At 43.8% G+C, this 15,655-nt stretch overlaps 1 long non-coding RNA gene across 1 annotated transcript in view; it reads left to right on the top strand.

Annotated features, from left to right (window-relative positions):
• The first annotated feature begins 284 nt into the window (after positions 1-284).
• LOC142072367 (uncharacterized) overlaps positions 285-15,655 on the top strand; it is a 230,362-nt gene continuing 214,991 nt past the window's right edge. The window contains exon 1 of the long non-coding RNA XR_012668769.1: positions 285-322. This is a non-coding gene — a long non-coding RNA (uncharacterized LOC142072367). The remainder of the gene's footprint in view (positions 323-15,655) is intronic.

Here is a 15,655-nt window from a genome sequence, read left to right as displayed (position 1 = left end):
GATGGAGGTTTTTTCTTTCAGAAACAGCCAAGAGTTGTTCTTGTTGTTGTCCTTACTTCTTATCTTAGCTTAAGAACAATGATTAAAATAGTTTATATGTTTCGTTCTGCGGGGTAACAGCTGCATTTTAAGATTACCTAGATTCCTCTGTCTGCTGGCAGCTCCTGGTAGGGAGGGGGAGCCAAGGCAGACTCAGAGTCTGCCTGGCAACCAATAGGGAGTGAGATGCCCTTCCCAGGGAGTTCAGGAAAGGGGAGAAGCCATTTTTGAGTCACTGTGGAGCCAGCCAGGGCAAGGGCAGGATTGGCTGCATGGGGAGCTGGTAAGTCCGAGGACTGCATGCAGGGTTCCCCCGAGAACAGGTCTCTAGCGACCTGACAGCAGATCCCTCCCCTGGGTTTTTCCTTCCCTGCTGATGATTCACAATTTGTAGTGTTTGCTGGGAAACTTCCCAGCCAGGCTGAGTTCACCCTCCAGCTCCCTAGGTGAGACCAGTCACCACATGGTCAGCTCTGCTCTGGCTGCTAGTCCAGGGAGCTGCCTGCTGAGTGAATGAATGGAGGCTAGGCTAGGAGGCTACCATTTGGATGTTAGTGTAGTTGTGTAATCTACACCTTCAGCCCTGCACCCCTTTGTGGTGAGGGGAAATCCTGGGACCGACGCAGCCCAATTCCTGCCTGAGGAGGATCCCTGCCAGCAGAGATCAGCCCCTCTCCAGTGACTGAGGAGTCCAGAGTCATCTCTGAACCCAAGGATCATTCATGGAGTTTGTGAGTGCACCATCTTTTAGTTAGAGAGTTTGTTTTGGGGACCCCTTACTCCCTGAACTTTGTCCTCAAGCCAGGGAGTAAGGGTTTGGGGATTTTATAACCTGCTGCATATTAAACCTGTGGAGGGAGTTAGCACCTTCTCCCACTTTTGAGTCTTTTGGGCTGTACTGAACCCAGTCAGCCACACTGCTAAATCACTGCAGAGAAGAATTTTGTGGTCATAGGTCATCAAGGGCCCCAACAAAGTACGCGTACCAATGGGACACTAATTTTACATTTGCTACATCAAGTCACAGGTATTAGCAGTGTGGGCAGTGGTGAACCTAAAAATAGTGTTTTACCCTGTTAAATTATATTTGTCTCCTGTTTTAATATAATTATTGTGTTGAATATATTGTATGTGTTTGTGTTATTTCTTGGAAGTCTCCAACTATCTGGCAAGTAAGTGGGGATTACACTGTGGTGAGAATTTTCCTCCCAAGCTGCCCTGGTGACCCTGCCAGGAAGGAGCAAGGGGGGTGAAGGCACTACCAAATAAATTAATAGGAAAAAATAAAGATACACCCTGCTGAATGGGTGGTGGGATCCAGAAGAACCCAGACCTGTCCATCAAAGCCTGTAAGCAGATTGGCATTAAAGAAGATAACCGGGTGGAGAGGGGGCGCTACATATGTGCTGTTTTGTTTGGACTTCTAGGTTCAGATACAATAAGAACTGATTCAGGTTTTCCCCAAATGTGAATTAGGCTGTTTTTGAGGTTTGAAAAATGTCATGTAACATTTTCACTTTCACCAACCTCTGCACTGCTGATGTATTGTTCTACTGGAGTCTGAAACATAAGTGCAGATGCACTGGGAGAAAAGGGGCTTTGTGGTGGTTTTGGACCAATGTTTCAAACTGGAAAAGGTGGGGTAGTTTGAACAAGCTCTGATTAAGCATTCAAAAGTCTGAATGTGAGCAAGGATTCCTCATGACTGTGTAGTACATTTTGGGATACATCGGGCGCCAGTACAAAGTAAATGGTCTTTTTAAAACTGCTTTGAGACAAGAGCAGCATTTCCTAGTTACAAGTCTGAATTGGGGATAGACAGGCTGGTGCTCTGAAGATCCTGGCAGAAGAGAAGCGTGAAGCTGGCTGCCAGCTGAAAATATCACTGTGTGAGAAGTGAAGGATATGTGTTGGTGGGGGTGTCTCAGGGCTATGGCAAAGCGGCTGGTTTCATGATCAAACTAGCATGTATTCTCAGCGTTCATATAAAACCAACATTTCCATCCAGTGCATCTTGGGGCTAGGAACACAGGGGAAGTGAAACTGCCAGTAAAAGTTCACCCAAAGCACGTGAATTCACAGCAGAGGGTTTTTGCATGGCCCTGGTTTATCTTACTGGGGTGCCCATTTTCAACACCTCTGCCACTTAGAAGGTGGGAGGGTGGGGAATGAGTATTCAGCTTGCTTTTTTGGTGATCTCTGTAGCGGTTAAAGTATCAGACTCAAATCACCGCCCAGTTTGGAGGATGAAGGACCCAGTATGGCCATTCTTATTTTCTTATGTTGTAGTCTTTACACTAGTCAGTCAAGTCCTGCTTCTGCTCTGTGCATGTCAGGAGTTACTCCACTGCAGTCAGAGGAGTTGTGCTGGTGTCCAGCCCATGTATGTGAGCTCCGAATTAGGGCTGCAGTGGTAGGGATGATGGTGTTATTGGCATTTCCGCAGTAACCATTTGATATAATTAAAAAAAACATTTCAGATCTTTTAAAGTTCACATCCTTTGTTGCCTCTTGGAAATGTCCTTTTGCCTTCTTTCTTTTCTGAATATCTGTGGAAAACAGCTCAGCCTCTGCAAATACATTCTAATGATCTAATAGCCAATGAATGTAAACAAATGAGACTCAAGGCTGTGTACATTTTCTGCTGTGGGAAACAGAATGGATTTCAGTTCTGACTTGCATGCTTCCTTGAAGACTGACAGATAATGTTTGGCCTCATGCAGAGTAACCATTGTCTCTACAGAACTGAACTCTCACAGGAGAGTAGGAATCTGGATCATAAGGTCTTTCTCAGTTGAGGACAAGACCACCTCCTCTGCATAGTAGTGTAGGAGACTCCTGTCTCGACTCTATAAGGGGCTCTGCTGACTTTTAGTTGTGGAGCAAGCAGCAGGAGCATGGGACTGGCCACAGTCCATTGCACTCTCCTTGTTTATCTTGCTGTGTTTTCAGGCAAATTCTAAGAGCTGTATTATCCACCAGTGTCCTCTCTGGCTATCACTGAGCAGCCACAGGGGGCCTAGTCAATGGAAAAATGGCTTTTGCAGGTGCTACATGCTGCCAGGTGGTAAAGGAGCCAGCAAGCAGAGGCAGAAGCTGAATGGATGGCACCTACATGGTCCTAAGGGGAGCCTTTCCCATGAATCATCAGGATTCAGCTAATATCTGCCAACTCCTTCCCTTTAAGGAGAAAATTCACACAGAGCTGCATGAGGACAATTTCAAGGACTTTGCTTGCTCTCTGGCCCATGAGGGTCTCTCAGTGAATGGGCAATCTGGGGCTGGGTTATTTCTCTATGTAGCATTTTCCATGTTTTTATTAAAGTTGTTGGGTGGGGAGATGTTTAATATAATCAAGCTTGAAGACCAAGAAATGAGGGAGACACTAAGTCAGAGGCCTGATGCTTTCTGAGCTGCATCTAATTGCTTTCTGAGCTGCATCTAATTCTAATATACAGTGCATCTAATTTTATTGTTTAGATGCACTGTATATTAGAATTACCCTGCAACTGTGCCTACATTTCATGTATATGTTGTAGGTTGAGGTATATTTAAAATGTACAGCTTGAGGTGCACAAAGGCATAAGCTTCAATTACATCTTACTTTCTCTTATAATACACCTCCAGTTGGGTCAAGGGAAAATAATGAAAGAAGAGAGAATTGGGCAGGGTGTGGTTTGAAATGTTCAAAAACTAGCAGTAGCACTTTGCTACCTGGACAAGAGGGGAGGGCATGAAATGAGCCTCTAAAACGTAAGAGCTAACTTTCTAGGCTAGCGTGAAGCAAGAACAGGAAAGGCAGCAAACATAGTATTAACTACTTTCTTCAGTCACACTTTTCCAAGCTTGCAAGTCTGTCAGGCTTGGGCCATATACTATCCTCAATGCATGTATTGAATAAAATCAGTGCATATATGGCTCCAAAGAGAAGTTTTCCATTTTCAAAGAGCATGTGCGCACTAGACAGGATTTCCCTGTGCTCACTAAATTTAGTCACCTGTTTTTGCAGAGCAAAGCTAGTGTCTCTGTTTATATGTCAGGACCATAGAGAAATGCACAATAATCACTTGTAAAAACTGCAATCAGTCACATCTTCCATATTGTAAATCATGCAGTATTCCCACTCACGTATCTGTCTTTATAGCTGAGATTCTAATAAAATATCAAAACATTATGATTTTTATATCTTCTCTTTATTTCTGAGTCATTTCTAGGGCATTTAGGGAGCATATTAAAGTATATTTGTCATTCAGGTCCAGATCCACAAAGGTATTTAGGCTCCCAACTTCCACTGATTTCAGTGTCCTTGTTCCTTTACATCTTAGCAACTTGGGAGCAGCTGTATGAATTTATTTAGGAAGGCTCTAAGTTTACCATCAGTTTGACTCTTTAGATTTTTCTGGCCACTTTGAGAAAAGCCAAAAGCTCAGCTGAGTCCATCTGGAAGAAAGCAATAACGCATGATATTCAAGAATTATTTTCTCCCCCAGATTATTTCTCATTAGGGTAGAAATGCAAAATGCTCACTGAATCTCATTTCCTTCCAGAGTAAGAAAACTGAGACAATATACCTGGCTGGATGTGAATGCGAAGTACCCTTTCTATTACCTTCTGGATTAGGGCATTAGTCACATAATGTTCCCCTCTCGGAATTCCATATCGGCAATACATTTGCCATGTGTTCTTTTAGAACAAGCACATGTTGTATGATATGAATCCAGTCTGTTCTTCCACAAGCATTATCCAAAGCACCTATTGCATGGACCAGGGCACACAGGCACACAGCCAGATATCCAGTAAAGGTTTTCTTTTCATTGCAAAAGGGAGCTAACGTTTGTCTTATGTGTAGCAGTGTAACTCACTACTAGGCATGTAGCAAAAATGAAGAGGCGGTCAAGCTCACTGTGCCTGACGCGAGCCTGGCTCCAATCATTGCATGTATATACAGTTTCCCAGGAAGACAACTGAGTGCTGCAGTGGAATGATGGCACGGGCAGCAGTGGCCAGGCAGTTCTTAAATTTAAAATAAAAAATAGACATTAAAAGGGATCAGAACACCCCTCAAAGCTAAAGACTTTTCACTTGCCCAAGAAGACGGGGATTTGAAAGGGGAGAAGTAGCATGAGGAGTTTATGGAGTTAAAAAAACAGGAAGGCTTCTGCTGTAACCATGGAGAGATTGATGGGGAAACAGCAGGAGCCTGAGTTAAATAGGCAGTTCTTGTCAGCTGGGACTGGAAGTGATTTTTGTTTAAATGCAGGCTGACAAATCGTAGCCTGTGTATCTGTGTTGCCAGGGGAAAGGTGCACCATGTTTGCTAATGGTAAAACTGTTGTGTCTTGGAATGAAAGTGACGACTTTTATCAGAGGCTGGTGGCAACAGAAATTAAAGGGACACCTAAGGCAGGGAGGCCTAATATTTGGCCTACTAGGTTTATGGAGTCTCACCATCCCACTGCTTGTTCATAAGAAGAAGAATAATTTTTGCCTATTTCAGAAATGTGACAATTCATCTGACTGGATCAACTAAGCAGGCGGGGCTGCATCTGCTTTCATTGACATAAGTGTAAATCAGAAATAACTAGGAAGTCAGCAGACTTACATAATGTAAACCCAGACTTAGGCTTACAGAGCATAGACTCAGAATGGATACACACACTCCTCAGCCAACCTGCCACAGTGCTAGATTGTACAGCAGAACATTGTGGCATTTAGCAATGTGTGCAGTAATGATTTTTTATTTATTAATTTTCCAAGAAGACCATTTTTAATGGTTTCTGGAATAGTGGCATGATGCCAGGTCTCCAGCAAAGACTTGCCTTTCATTTTAAAAACCATTACTCACAACATACCCTGGGCATGAGGCAATAGCTCAGGAATGCTCACATACTGTACTCTGTGGTGGCTACATGAGACAATCCTTGAATCTGATAGAAAATTCTTCTGTAGCTAAATGTTTTGTATTAGATTAGAGATAACCCAAACCATGAAGTTAAGATCCAGATTCAGATCAGAATTTGAAACTTCTCAAAGGTTAGGAATGTTTGATTCATTCTTCTGGTTCAGATCCATTACAGAGATGGATTCAAACTTCAAGGACTGGATTTGAATCTGGATTTCCCAAGGTCTGGGGTTCTGGTTTGAGTGTCGCTGTACATTGCATGTTACATTTATAATAGGAAAAATTCAAGGGTTTATAGAGTAAACCCTGATAAGAAACTTCAGTGTCACAAAACTATCAAGGATTAAAATCAAAGCTAATTTAGGTGTGACAGTCCCAGATCACATTATATTATGAAAAGTGGATATAAATTTAGGGATTGACCTTACTCTCATGAGTAAACCCCTTGAAGTCAATGAGCATTCTTCTTGAATAAATGTGGAACTTTTCAACCTCAGTTGGTTCTCTTGTCTTATTAATGGTTGTTTCCCCCCAGCCCCCCTTTAAACTGATGGAACTATGCATGTTAATGAATAGTTTTCAGGACCAGGGCCTAACATTCTCATATTACCTAATCACACATTTAAATCTAAACATTTTAACACAAGAGTTCTAAATGGTAGATCTCTTAAACTTTGTCTACGCTAGCAACTTACGTCTGTGATTCAATTATACCATCCGATTTCCCAGTGTAGAAAGTGCTTTGTCACAGGGAGGGCTTCTCCCATTGACATAGCTACTGCCTCTCAGGGAGGTGGTGTGATAACTGAAGCGGCGGAGGGGGTAGCACCCTTATGGACACCCAGACAGCTAGTTAGCTGTAAAATCCCTCTTGGTGTCTGTTCTCTGCTTTCTTTACCCGTAAAGGGTTAACAAGCCCACAGCTAAAAGAAAAGGAATGGGCACCTGACCAAAAGAGCGGATGGGAAGAAAGAACTTTTTAAAGTTGGGAAAGAAACTTTCCCTTTGTCTGTTGTTCTTTGGGCTGGAGGGACACGGAGCAGCAATGCTATAAGCAGGAATGCTGTGTAAGGTTTGAACTAGGAATTAAAAAGTATTTTCCATTACCTAGAAGAAAGTATTTGGATAGGGAATGTTTAGTTAGACACAATCAGGTTTATTTATTTTGGCTTGTGGATCTCCTCTGTGCTAACCCTTGATGCTTTTGTTTGCTTGTAACCTTTAAACTCAATCCCCAAGAAAGCTAGTTTGGGTGCTTAATTTTTTGGAATTGCTCTTTTAAAATCTAGCAAAAGCCTAAGTTCCAGATGTGTATTTTTCCTTTCTGTTTTTCATAAAATTTACCTTTTTTAAGAAGAGGATTGGATTTTTGGTGTCCTAAGAGGTTTGTGCACGTTGTTTGATTCGCTGGTAGCACAGCTAATTTCCTTTGTTTTCTTTCTTAGCTCTTCCCTGGAGGGGGTGAGGAGGTGAAAGGGCTTGAGGGTACCCCACAGGGAGGAATTCCCAGGTGCTCCTTCCTGGGTCCAAGGGTTGTTTTTTTTTTTTTTTGCATTTGGGTGGTGGTCAGCTGCGTAGCCAGGGGGAGTGATCCAAAAAAAAAAAGGCGCCATCCGCTGCGGTGCTTTTACTCACCCAGCGGCGCTCCAGCGGCGGGCCCTCACTCGCTCCGGGTGCCTTCGGCACTGAAGGTCCTGCCGCCGAGGTGCCGCCGAAGACCCGGAGCTCCGCCGGGTGAGTAAAAGCACCGCAGCGGGTGGCGCCTTTTTTTTGGATCGGAAGCTCCCCCTGTTCTCTCAACGGGGGAAAATTTAAAAGGTGCCAAGACATTGACCAGGCGCCACTTTTGCTTAGTGGGGGAGCGGCCGCTCCCCCCCTAGTTACGCCACTGGTGGTGGTGGCGTTTACCAAGCCACGATCAGAGAAAAGCTGTAACCTTGGGAGTTTAATACAAGCCTGGAGTGGCCAATATTAATTTTTAGAATCCTTGCGGGCCCCCACCTTCTGCACTCCAAGTGGGGATTCAGCCTTGACAGGTGGATTACATATGCCAGTGGGAGAAGCCCTACCATTGGCATAGGTAGCATCTTCACTAAAGCACTGCAGCCTTTTAAGTGTAGACCTGACCTTAGAAACAGTGAAACAGAATGTCTCATGTTATCAGGGCTACTTTTAAAGATTACTTAAAAGCTTTGCCTAGTGCTAAATGCAGGCCTTCTCCCAGTGGGTCAGCTCCGTATAGACACATTACACAACTTTCCAGCTGCATCTGAGAGCAATTCAGGGTGCTAGTTTTGGCCAGTAAGATCCTAGATGGATTAGGGTATGGATGGCAAAGACGACTCACCCAAAATCTTTACCAAAGCCATACAAAATATTCAGGTGAACTTTGAATTGTAATATGTGCATTCTTGAGAGGGGTGCGTGTGAATAAATAGCATTACAAGTTTTTACAAAAATAAAAAATTAATTTGGGGAAGCATCATCGTATCCTTAAAATTCAAATAATAACAGGGATATAATAGTGGGTAGTCATTTTATTTATGAAGTGCCACCGCTGAAGTGCTTGGGAGACTGAGCAAGCAATTCCAGTTACAATGCTGTTAAATCCCGCCACTATCAAAACAGAATATTCGAAAAGCTAAATAATGTGGCTTCAACAAAAAAGAGTGGGATGCTGCTCAGGAACTGACAGTAATTAAAACTGCAAATACCACTGGGAAAAAACGTGTTTTCAGATTTTTTTGAAAGACGAGGAAAGCTGAACTTAGACATATATCTAGGGAGAGTGAGTTTCATGCCGTAGGAGCTACCACAACCAAAGTAGACTACCTGTTGACCTAAAGTTACATTTCCGTCAGGGCCCTGATACAAATCAGGGGTGAGGTGACGGTCTTGCATATAGCCAGGGCCTACACCATTAAGAGTTCTAGTGGCTCAATGAATCAGTCCTTCACTTGATAGGCAGCCAGCATAAAGAAACCAGGGGGATAACATGATCATGGGTATTCAACCATGAGAGCAGGCATGCTACTGCAGTTGGCATTATGGATAGCTGTAAGCAGCAAAGGAACTCTGCTGTCAGTTCTACTAAAAGGGAAACACAGTCGCTGAATCTTGTGGTCATGAGGGCATGTGGTATTTTTGCAGGAAAAATAAAGGTGCAGCCTGCACATAATATGTAGGTGCTTTCCAGTAATATTTTCAGGCTAATTCCAACAAGTGAGTTTCCACTGAAAATGTGTAACCAGACACAACACCTGGTTTTTTAACCTGTGTCATTTGTTAACACGATGCTCAATAATCTTGGACAGAGAAAGAGAGAGATAATTTGTACTGACAAGGGACGGCTTCTGAGGAGGAGTGCAGACCTCCACATGTCTGAGGATGCTCACTGCCCCTGCCCCATGCAAATCAAAGCATGGATTATGTTTGTCAATAAAGGCACCTCTGGCTTTGTGCGTACACAGTGGGCAGGGTTCAGAATCATAGGTAGCCGGTGGACCCAGACAACCATGGACATTCAAGGAATCATGACATGACATGACATGCATGGACATTTTAATCAATGCAAGATACTGCATATTCTACCAGGGATAGACAGTCAACAGGAGTTCAAGTTTCTCACATTCCTATGGCATACAAAGATAATCAGTGAGCCTCTGAATCTTATCTGCGTGATCATTTGAAGAAACTGGTAATGGAGCAAGGCAATGTGGATTAATCAGACTATTTTCTGCCTGAGGATATTCAGACTGTTCTCTGTGATATTTTTTGTACACATGCATAAAATATTTATACATATAAGGACAAGGTGCCTGGTAACTCCGCCTCCATTTTTCTCAAATATCTGAGCTGCTTCCACTCATAAAATCCTCAGTAAACTATGGTGGTGTCTGCACAGAAAACAACCAGTGCACTGTGAAGAGACAAAAAAGACATCCTCGAACAGCTGATAATATCACTTAGTGAAATGATCATCTCTCTGGCCAGATTCAAGAACCTGACTATTACTGAGCACTGGAAACTGCAGAAAACCAAGACCTCCAAGGCCGCATAAAACATATTAACTCATTAAATCCTTGCTGATCTTAAACACAAAAAAAAAGCTTACAAGAAGTGGAAGATTGGACAAATGACCAGGGAAGAGTATAAAAATATTGTTTGGGCCTGCAGGAGTGAAATCAGGAAGGCCAAATCACACCTGGAGTTGCAGCTAGCAAGAAATGTTAAGCGTAACAAGAAGGGTTTCTTAAGGTATGTTAGCAACAAGAAGAAAGTCAAGGAAAGTGTGGGCCCCTTACTGAATGAGGGAGGCTACCTAGTGACAGAGGAAGTGGAAAAAGCTAATGTACTCAATGCTTTTTTTGCCTCTGTCTTTATGAACAAGGTCAGCTTCCAGACTACTGTACTGGGCAGCACAGCATGGGGAGGAGGTGACCAGCCCTCTGTGGAGAAAGAAGTGGTTCAGGACTATTTAAAAAAGCTGGACAAGCACAAGTCCATGGGGCCGGATGTGCTGCATCCGAGAGTGCTAAAAGAGTTGGCGGATGTGATTGCAGAGCCATTGGCCATTATCTTTGAAAACTCATGGCAATCGGGGGAAGTCCCGGATGACTGGAAAAAGGCTAATGTAGTGCCCATCTTTAAAAAAGGGAAGAAGGAGGATCCTGGGAACTACAGGCCAGTCAGCCTCACCTCAGTCCCTGGAAAAATCATGGAGCAGGTCCTCAAGGAATCAATTCTGAAGCACTTAGAGGAGAGGAAAGTGATCAGGAACAGTCAGCATGGATTCACCAAGGGCAAGTCATGCCTGACTAATCTAATTGCCTTCTATGATGAGATAACTGGTTCTGTGGATGAGAGGAAAGCAGTGGAAGTGTTGTTCCTTGACTTTAGCAGAGCTTTTGACACGGTCTCCCACAGTATTCTTGCCAGCACGTTAAAGAAGTATGGGCTGGTGAATGGACTATAAGGTGGATAGAAAGCTGGCTAGATTGTCGGGCTCAATGGGTAGTGATCAATGGCTCCATGTCTAGTTGGCAGCCGGTATCTAGCGGAGTGCCCCAAGGGTCGGTCCTGGGGCTGGTTTTGTTCAATATCTTCATTAATAATCTGCAGGATGGTGTGGATTGCACCCTCAGCAAGTTTGCAGATGACACTAAACTGGGAGGAGAGGTAGATACGCTGGAGGGTAGGGATAGGATACAGAGAGCTCTAGACAAATTGGAGGATTGGGCCAAAAGAAATCTGATGAGTTTCAACAAGGACAAGTGCAGAGTCCTGCACTTAGGACGGAAGAATCCCATGCACCGCTACAGACTAGGGACCGAATGGCTCGGCAGCATTTCTGCAGAAAAGGACCTATGGGTTACAGTGGACGAGAAGCTGGATATGAGTCAACAGTGTGCCCTTGTTGCCAAGAAGGCCAATGGCATTTTGGGCTGTATAAGTAGGGGCATTGCCAGCAGATCGAGGGACGTGTTTTTTGCCCTCTATTCAACATTGGTGAGGCCTCATCTGGAGTACTGTGTCCAGTTTTGGGCCCCACACTACAAGAAGGATGTGGAAAAATTGGAAAGAATCTAGCGGAGGGCAACAAAAATGATTAGGGGACTGGAACACATGAGTTATGAGGAGAGGCTGAGGGAACTGGGATTGTTTAGTCTGCGGAAGAGAAAAATGAGAGGCGATTTGATAGCTGCTTTCAACTACCTGAAAGGGGGTTCCAAAGAGGATGGCTCTAGACTGTTCTCAGTGGTAGCAGATGACCGAACAAGGAGTAATGGTCTCAAGTTGCAGTGGGGGAGGTTTAGGTTGGATATTAGGAAAAACTTTTTCACTAGGAGGGTGGTGAAACACTGGAATGCGTTACCTAGGGAGGTGGTGGAATCTCCTTCCTTTGAAGCTTTTAAGGTCAGGCTTGACAAAGCCCTGGCTGGGATGATTTAGTTGAGGATTGATCCTGCTTTGAGCAGGGAGTTGGACTAGATGACCTCCTGAGGTCCCTTTCAACCCTGATATTCTATGATTCTATGAGCTTTCTGGGAGTCAAAAATTTGCTGGACCAAGTATTCTTGTTACTCTTGGTAAGCTATGGGTAGTGGTCGTGGGTTGGAGAAAGCTAGGAATAGGTTCTCTGTGTAGGGCTTGAGGAGGGAGACATGGAATGCCAGATGACTCTTCTATGACTCAGGTAGCTGCAACTTGAACATTACCGGGGTGATTTTTCCAAAGGTTGGGAATGAGCTAAGTTGGTGATCCAAATTGGCTCATGGATAGGTGATTTCAGGTTCCAAGTTAACAGCAAGACCATGTCCCCTTGGTGAGGTCAAGGATGGTCTAGCAGCTCTGGTTGGCATAGTGCTTATATGCTTCTTTAATGGTCCATAAATGTTCCCCGAGTTCTTATGCAGTTGGTGCAGGTCGGTGACCAGATCTAACACTACAAGTACTGGGGAACCTGTGGGCATGGTTGGCTGAAAGCATGGATGTAAACCATAGTTGGCATAGAATGTGTGGAGGCATGAGTTGCATTATTGTATGAAAACTCCATGTAGAGTAGCAGAGACACCCAATCATCTTGAAGGTAGTCCAGGAAGCACCGGAGATATTGCTAAAGGGTCTGATTGACCCATTCAATCTGCCTGTTAATCTAAGGGTGATACGCCAATGAGATAAGGGGGTCTATGACAAAAAGTTTTAAAAATTCACACCAAAAGCAAGAGATGAACTGTGGGCCTTGATCTGACTCAGTACCACTCAGCAATCTGTGGAACTGGAACACCGTTTCCAAAAAGAGGTATGCTGTTTCCTGGGAGGTAGGAATTGGTGCATTTCATTTCCCGCTGCATATCTTTGGTCAGGAGGTTGATCAGAACTAGCGCCTATGTGCAACCATGAGAGCAGGGCTCCATGGTAAAATCTAGAGACACAGAGGGCCAAATCTGGGTCAGGCTGGGCAAGGGTTGGAGTAGACCAAGTGGCTTAATGGATTCTTGATTCAAGCACAAAGGCCATAGGATTTTACATACTTCTTGACTTAAGAGCTCAGAGCTGGCCACCAAAATCTCTGTAAACTCAAGACCCACATTTTAGCCTAGCCAAAGTGCCTGGCGAGCAGTTTGTCATGATAAATTTTTAAAATCTGGAGTCTAGGCTGTCCTTCTGGGACATAACTGCATTCCTTGTAGTAGAGGATCCTGTCCTGTAGCCAGAACTCTGAGTTGGACTGTATGTCCACATTATCCATGGTTTGATGGATCTGAGTGGTGAACAGATCATGAGGCAGTAGGGACTGAATGGAGGACATCAGGCTTCTGTCCACTATTCCATTTACAAAGTTGGGTGATTTGAGGACCGTGGAAAGTGGTTTTATGCCAGGCTCAACATATTGATCATTGCAGGACAACTCATCTGCCTTTCAATTCCTGGCTCTTGGATGGTAGGTTACCAAAAAGTTATGCTGGGCAAAAAAGAAGGACCAGTGGATCTGATGCTAATTGAGATATCTGGCCACATGGAGATATTCTGGGTTCTTGTGGTCTGCAAGGACCTGAACTGGGAAGCTGACTTTCAAGGATATGATGCCATTCTTCAAACACTGCCTTGATTGCTAACAGTTTTATATCCCAGGTGTTGTAGTTTCTTTCCACCAGAGTGGACTAAATTTATGTGGACTAAATTTTAATTTATGGGACTAAAAAGTGCATGGGTGGAGTTGGTTATGGGGGGGTGTATGACATACCTAGGGTACAATCTAGACAGATGAACCACTGTGTCACTTCAGCTCTCTAACCTGGGGTACTTTTTACACTGCTTGCCTGTGAGAGCTACCTTTCCTGGTCCACTCCCACATAGCCTTCAGCATGTAAGTTACTCCTGGTTATAGTGTACAAGTGCTGCAGCCAGCCCCTCTTGAATTACACTGCAGAGCAACTCCAGCAAATTCCCAAACTCGGGCTTTCCCCAGAAATGTACATCTTGTATCGCCCAGCACCCTTCTGGACAATACAAGCTTATCTAAAGTACATCATTTTATTAATAGAAAATGATATGCACAAATCCTGTTATCCCAAATGGAGTTTCCCAAACATTTCAATCTAAACACAACTGGTTTAGAATAAATAATAAAACAAGTTTATTAACTACAAAGAGGGAGATTTTACATGAATACAAGTAATGAGATATAAGCATCAGAACAGTTTACAAGAAAATTAAAAATAAAATGCATCTAATACCTAACAACGGGCCAAGTTAATTCAAAGCAAAGTCTCTCTCATCACGTTTCAGCAGTCTTACTGGCTCAATTTCTTTCAGCCAGTATCCCTCCCCCAGGACAATGCTGCTTCCTTTGTTCTTCAGCTGTTGTGGATGCCATGGGTAGAGAGAGATGATTTGGGGCATCTGCTCTTCTTTCTTACTGTTCTTCCTCTTGTTTGAGAAGCATCTTTAGCTGAGGTTCAGCAGACAAAGTCTGTGTGGATGGGAATCCCAAGCTGTTTCTTTGTCAAGATGTAGATTTTTTTCCACCCCACACTCTCTTTTCTGCCAAAGAGTGGCCACTTAACGAGGTGGCCATTTGATTTTGTTAACACCTGGCTGAGGTGTCATCTTGTCTTTTGTCTCTGGGGAACTGGTTTGTGGCCGTTCCCCAGACTTGGAACATGTCTTAGTAATAACATACAGAGGAATCTTATAACTTTACGTACAATGTTACCACAAATAGTTCACCGGGACAATAATGAACAGCATATTATGAGTTTTCAAATGGTACCTCACAAGGCATACTTTATATAAAATGTATCGTAATCCTGTGAAAGGGATGAACAGAGGGGTACAGATCATCACAAGGGGTCTGTTTCTTGCAGTAACACTGCCCCAACACCAAAGTTTTGTGCATCAGCTTCTTCTGTAAATGGCCAGGTAGGGCCTGGATGGGTGAGGATAGGTACTGAGGTTGTAGAAAGAGATTTGAGCCTCCAATGACCAGATGAACCAGGCATCCTTGTGCAGGAATGCTGTCGTTGTGGCAACCAGATAGGAAACCCCCTTGATGAAATGCTGGTAAAAGTTGGCAAAGCCCAGGAATCACTGTACCCCTTGCAAGTTTCTTGGAGCCACCCATTCACTGATGGCAGCCACCTTGTGCTGATCCATCATTAGCTCCTCAGGGGAAATAATATATCCGAGGAACTCAACTGGGTTCTGATCAAATTCACACTTGAGTTACACATAGACGTGGCTTTGGAAGAGTCTCTCCAAGATGTAGCATGTATATTGGTTGTGAAGGGCCTGGTTTTTGGGGAAGAAATGAGGATATTGTCAAGATATATAACAACAAATTGATCCAGCATATCTCTAAGGATATAATTAAGGAAGTGTTGGAATGTCACTGGAGCATTGCACAGCCCGAAAGATATCACTGGGTATTCGAAATGCCTGTATTAGATGCAGAATGCAGTCTTTCAATCATCCCCTTCTCAAATCTGGACCAGGTTGTAGGCCGCATAGAGGTTCAGCTTAGTGAAGATCTTGGCAGAGCAAAATCTCTCGAAGACCTCGTTCATGAGGGGTAAGGAGTATTCATTCAAATTGTTACCTTGTTTAAAGCCTGACAATCCGCACAAGAGTGCAGGGAGCCATTTTTCTTAGACATCAAGAAAATTGGGGTCCCTGCTAGGGATGTGAAGGGATAGATGAGCCCAATGGCGA

The sequence above is a fragment of the Caretta caretta genome, chromosome 1 (assembly GCF_965140235.1).
Source record: "Caretta caretta isolate rCarCar2 chromosome 1, rCarCar1.hap1, whole genome shotgun sequence".
Classification (NCBI taxonomy): Eukaryota; Metazoa; Chordata; order Testudines; family Cheloniidae; genus Caretta; species Caretta caretta.
This window is presented reverse-complemented; position numbering and strand designations above follow the sequence as displayed.